The sequence below is a fragment of the Anas acuta genome, chromosome 6 (genome assembly GCF_963932015.1).
Source record: "Anas acuta chromosome 6, bAnaAcu1.1, whole genome shotgun sequence".
Taxonomy (NCBI): Eukaryota; Metazoa; Chordata; class Aves; order Anseriformes; family Anatidae; genus Anas; species Anas acuta.
In genome coordinates this window covers 26133413-26139412 of record NC_088984.1, presented here as the reverse complement: position 1 = coordinate 26139412, position 6000 = coordinate 26133413, and positions in this window count along the sequence as shown.

Here is a 6000-nt window from a genome sequence, read left to right as displayed (position 1 = left end):
GTATCATCCAAGTCACCTCTCGCTGAGCCAATGCCACAAGTGGCATTTCACAGGCAGGACCAAACAGCAATATTCTGCAAAACAGGCATTCATATTGGACTGACTGCAACCCAGATGCAACAACAGAGGTCTTCCGTGACTGTCTACTCATTTCTCACACAGGCTGGCCTGGGGATTGATTAAATTCTGGGGAGTTGCACAGGAGGTAGGTAAGAGGGATAGTCTGGGCAGCTATGGTCAAGTATTTCACATGTCCATACAAAAGTATATTGGTGGCATAATTCTGACAAAGCACAGACCTCCATATGCTGGCTGGGAGTTTCATAAAGTATAACACTATTAGGCACCCAGTTCCAATTTATCTTCCATGGGTACTGGAACTCTCACCCTTAAGCCCCTTTGAAATCACCTACAGTCCCAAACCAGCAGATCTGGCCAAGGTGGGGGGGGGGGGTCTTTGTTTTAGATCTGTGCATTTCTGCAGTCGACAGCACTCCTGGGCAGATGATTTCTCTTACAGTTCACTAGAATGACTTTCCCAGCAGCAAATAATCAGCAGTATAGCTCATCTTTTCTGACAGGAGTTGAGCAGAGAGATGGCTCTCCTCGGGCTAGCAAAAAAGGGATATAGAGGAATGAAAGTGCCATTGAGAAATGTGTTGAACAGAGAGGCAGCCTGTGTCAGCTCTGCACCTGGGCAGATGCTCAGCACTTACCTCTGAGTGTCACTTCAGTAGCTTACATGTCTGTCCGCTGGCCTGCTATCCCTGAATGACTTGTGTAGACAGCCTCAGGACAGTTTCATTGTCCTCGTGTTCTGGAAAATAAAAAGAAACAAGCCCATGAATTAAATACACCATTATTTTTCTGCATTGAAATGCTGGACGTTTGCAAAAAGATGAGGATGGCTTCCAAGTGCACCTCCTCACATTCATCTACATGGCAATAGCCCAAACCAGCTGAGTTTGGAGCCAGACTGTTTTCCAACCGCCATGGCAGCAGCCAGAAGAGATATATGAGGATGGAGGAAGCTGGTGTGGGTTAAAGTTAACTTTGGGATTAACATGCTGGACTGGGTTTAAAAAACTGAGACAGCATACAGTTTCATTAATTACTTTTGCCAATGTTTTAGGAGTCCCACAGAGAACAGGTTTTCTGTGGACCTGGGAAGAGCCTTCATCTGTTAATGAGGAATCAGCACATGGGGATCGTAATCACTCATCCCCATACTTAACTTACATTTTTCGGAAGACTTAAAGAATGTGTTGTGTGTGTTGCAGTGATACCTGGTCACTCTTGTTCAGGAGAAGAATATTAGCAACCTTCGGGGTAAGGACAAGAGAGCATGCAAAAGGCTCTGTTAGGAACCAGAAATGGGAAGGAAGCATTTGGATTTCATTTTCTCTTCACTTCTTGCCAGAATTTGGGGAGCTCCTGAATACAGTGAAATTCCTCAACAACATTCCACATTTGCTATGCAGGAAGGGTTATTTGAGGAATGGCTGGCAAAGCAGGGAGCACTTTGGTAAGGAATGTGTTTTACAGAATGGTGTTTTGCGCTCACTCAAAGTGAAAGATTTTATTTTGTGTAGGAACGCTCCCTGCCTGTGACGTTGATGTGTTCCCGTTCATTTGCAGTCTGCACACGGGTACTGTCCTTTAAAGTGAAAGGGGGAAATGGAAATCACACAAATTGAGAGACTATGGGGAGAGCAGAGGACATCTCTGACAGAGCCAGTGCTCAGCAGTGTGCATAAATGCGAGAGATGAAACTAAAGGAGTCTCAAGGTCCTTGTGAAATTAATCCCTGCGCAAAGGGCCAAGGCAACCGGGCAAACACTTTTGTGACAGCCTTCCTGCAGCCCCGGAGGGACTCTGGGAACACATGGGGCTTGTTCTGGCCTTCTTTCACAACCTGGAGTCCAGGGGAACACAGTTGCAGGCACTGTCTCCTTGAGGAAACACCAGTTTGAAAGTTGACTGGCAGAATGTAAATGAACTTCTGAGCCTTGCAGACCCAGCTTTGGCCTCCCTCCTGCTGCTAAGGACGGGCTGCTTGGCCTCTGCACAGCAGTGGTTTCGTTGCTGCTTGCTGAGCTCCCTGCCCTGCTCATCATTTTCTTCTCTTCACTTGCTCACATGGAGCACTGTCCAGGACCTAGCCATGCAACCTGAGGGAGCAGCTGCAATGCCTTTCAGGTGCTTCTATCTCAGGGGGAACCTGCACCTTCTCCAAAATCTCCAAAATGGCTCCTTGGCTGGTAACTCCTGAGCTCAGGATCTCGTGGAGCTACAGGAACAGGATCAGAATAAAAAATCCTCTAATGAAGCAGCAAAATCAGGAGTTATGTCGGCTGACTCCAGGGGCTTGTTTAATTTCATTAACTTGATAGTAGATGCAATACCTCCTGCAGTAATTGGTATGTTGATCTAGTCCCTGAGCTCTTGTATGAAAGAGGAGAGCATAAGATCTCCATTTCATCCCAGGGCTCAGATGAGCTAGCCCTGTGCTGCACTCTGTTAGTGATCTTCAAAAGGCATTATTTATAAAAGTCGCTTTCTGGGACGCTGTTCAATCCATGCCCATTATCCATGCAAATTCCTCAAGCTGTATCGGGTTAGATAGCTGCTGGTATCATAGTTGGAAAACCAACCAACCTGCAGAAATCTTTGCTTAGTTCTTTACCGAGCACAATGAGGCCAGGATTAGTCAGTCAAGGCACTGGATTAGCACTGCTGGTAGCCATGGCAATTTCCATTTGTGTGACAATCCATGTCACCTTTCCCATTAAAATTCAGCTTAAAATACCTATGAGAATCCCACAGTCCTCTCTGAATCCCAGGAATATCACATTGCATCATTCAAGCTAGAATAAATCCAAACACATCTGAAGCTTTATTCAAATGAGGTGAAGCCACAGTCAGTCCAATTAAAGAAGAAAAGCATTAAAAGCCTGAGAAACGAGCTGAGTGCATTCTAATTCTGTTCCCGGTCCACCAAATGGCTTGCCATGATTCATTTTGTTTCTAAGTCCTGCAGGTGCTTTAAATAAATAAGGAAGTTGTTCCCTCTGGTTCCTGTTTACTCAGTAGTTAAGCCTGGAAGCCAAGCTTTCACCTGAACAGAGAGCATTTCTGGCGAGGTCATCCGCCTGGCTGCTCAAGATGCTGCATGCAGCTGCGGAGAAACCAAAGGCCAAAGCACCTACCCTGGCACCCCAGCCTGCTTATAGCTCCTTCTGAGTTCCACATTCAGCTTTTCAGATAAAAATCAGAGTTGGATAAAAATCTTCACCTCAAGCCCGTTGAGTTTTGCCTCATTTTGCATAGTCACCAGCCAATTATTTTAACTGTGCTGCCGAAATTACTCGCGCGGGGGTGGAATTCAGACACACTGAGCTTGCAGGGTGTTAGCGGGGTGAGTATGGAAGTGGAGCAGGAGATGACGTCTTTCTGCATAACCTCCAGTCCTCCGCTCCGTGGTTGCTGACCCCCAGCTGAAGGGCAGGCACAAGCAGCTGGAGCCTCCTTACATCTTGATCTCATGCAGCTGTTTGCAGCTGACCCTGTGCGGCTGCATCCTTTTACAGCCAACGCCAGGTAGAGAGGAAAATGTGAATTGTTGCTTCTGTATGTCCCACGGGCATTACTGCTTTAATTCAGTGCGAAAGGCCTCTGCTTCTGAGCCCTGCCCCACCAAAAGATCTCCGTTTTGAAATTCATCAAGTACCTCCTGCTAAAAGTCTGCACACGGGAGCTTCATTAAAAGATTGGAAGCAGACTAATAGGATTGGCTTGATCAAAGCGTGTAACAAGCAAACACGGCGCAGGCATTTTTATTCCATTATTTTGTGTGTTGTAATATCCCAGTTTTCCACACCGGGCCTCTTTCAAGGAAGTGACTGTTCGGCATGGTGAATTTTTCTGTGTGGAGATATACCCATTAAAATCTAAGCTAAGGTTATACGTTTGTTATCTACCTCTGAGTTATATCTTAGGGTCACCAGAGGGGAAGAATGAACCTGAACCCTGAAGAATGAACCTTCCACATTGTTCCCTCCCCCTTCTGAAACACTTTTGCTCAGCAACCATTGGATTATAATGCTTAGAGATGCAGCACATGCATACTGAAAAAAAAAAAAAAAAGACATAAAAAGATGCCTGCGCACTTGGGGACTGAAATGATTTCACACCTGAGCTGGGGACTCCTTTTTCTATAGCAAGGAATGAGAAGATGCTGAGCATCTCCAAATGCCACGGCAGCCGCCTGCCCTTTGGACAGTGTCACCGCTTCTGCAGGGGTGCCTGCAGCCAGCAGCACCACCGGCGCCTTAGCCTGGAGCAAGCCAAGGTGGCCTCTTTGGAAAAGCTGCAACTGTCTGTGCCATTCCCCAAAACTATGGCAGATTTACTCCTGGAAGTGGAATCATAGATGAATTCGTCAGGTTTTTAGATGTGTCCATCTCAACCCATAGCCCACTCGCTTCTCATGCACAGCCTGCACCTGCCACAGTGCAATTTGCTCTTGTTTTATGTCTTGAATGTCGCTTCTCCTTCTCTGTGTCAATAGACAGCCTTTAGTTCTGTGATTCAAACATTTTCCCATGCTGTGCAATTGTGCATAAAAACCTTCTGCTCCAGATCTTTTGCTGAGATTATTTTTGTAGTTACATTGTTAGAAGAGTCTCACTCTCAACTATAAGATAAATAAAACAATTTTCTTGCCATCAAATACCTAAACCTTCTGCCCTGACATGGGTGGAGTGAAATATGGACAATAAAAAAATTGTAAGACCAAAAATCTTTATCCTACATGCACTTCCATCAATAACTTAAATTATTCAACTGTCCTCACATAGATCATGCTCACAAAGAGTGCAGCTCTCAGATGAAGAGAGAACCTGATGAAAATAAATTGATTTGAAAATATAATTGCTTCGTATATTCTCCAATATTTTCTGAAGCCCAGGACTGTCTGGACCACTGTGAGAGGCCGCAGAGCTGTGAATGGTTTTCCTTAAATCGCTTGTGAGGTAGTGGGGAAGTTAGTTGATATGTTATGTACTCAAATGAAAGGCTTTTTGAAACGGAGCTCAAGCGAACTGCAAATTCAGATCAGCAGGGTGCCGATGCCCTCTGTGCTTGCTGTCTGCCTCCTTAAGAACACAGAGTCAAAGACTTCCAGCAGAGACATATGATCATCATCTCCGCACTGCCTCCTGCACTAGCAGACACAGTGCCCCATTGCAAAAGCCGTGTGTGACTTTGCAGGACACTGGGACGCTCTCAGGCACGTCACCTCCCTCCTCCAACACAACCGCAGCCGCTGCCCATGGCCCAGGAGCACTGCGCTGCCAGCAGCCCCAGCAGGCAGAGGTTCAACCACTAAATGCAGGTTTTAGAGCACTGAGGGGCAGCTCCCACCTGCAGCGAGGCCAGAGCACAGCCACAATGTGCCAGGCCACCTGAACCCCTGGTCTAGGTAGAAGCCAGCCAGCAGGCATTGCTGGGCCAGCAAAGAATTGAGATGGAGTGATGGAGTAGTGAGACTTGGCCCCTTCCCTGGAGCCTGCCGAGGACACCTCCCTGCTCTTTTAGGCAAGGGGGTAGGTCTAGTGGCTCCTGACCATAGGACAATCCGACAGGTGACTTGCAGGGTTGGTTCACCTATCACCAGGTGCTGTTCAACCCTGTTTTAAAGGCTGTGAGAAGAGCAGAGACCACACCAGATGTGTCTACGTGATTAAATTCAGGTTAAATTCAGTGACTACCTATGTCCGTTCGGTAGTCACTGAGACACATTAGCTCAAGTTTGCAAGTTGTCATTGACAACCACGATGCCTGAGGTTCTTTTCTCTGCAGTGTGCCAACTAAGGGACAAGGAGAAAAAGCACCAAATACTGTAAATCTTCCCCAAAAACGGCAAAGGCTACAAATACTATGGGGGAATAGAGATGCAGCTCACAGAGGTGGAGATACAGAGATGAAAGAAAACTCATG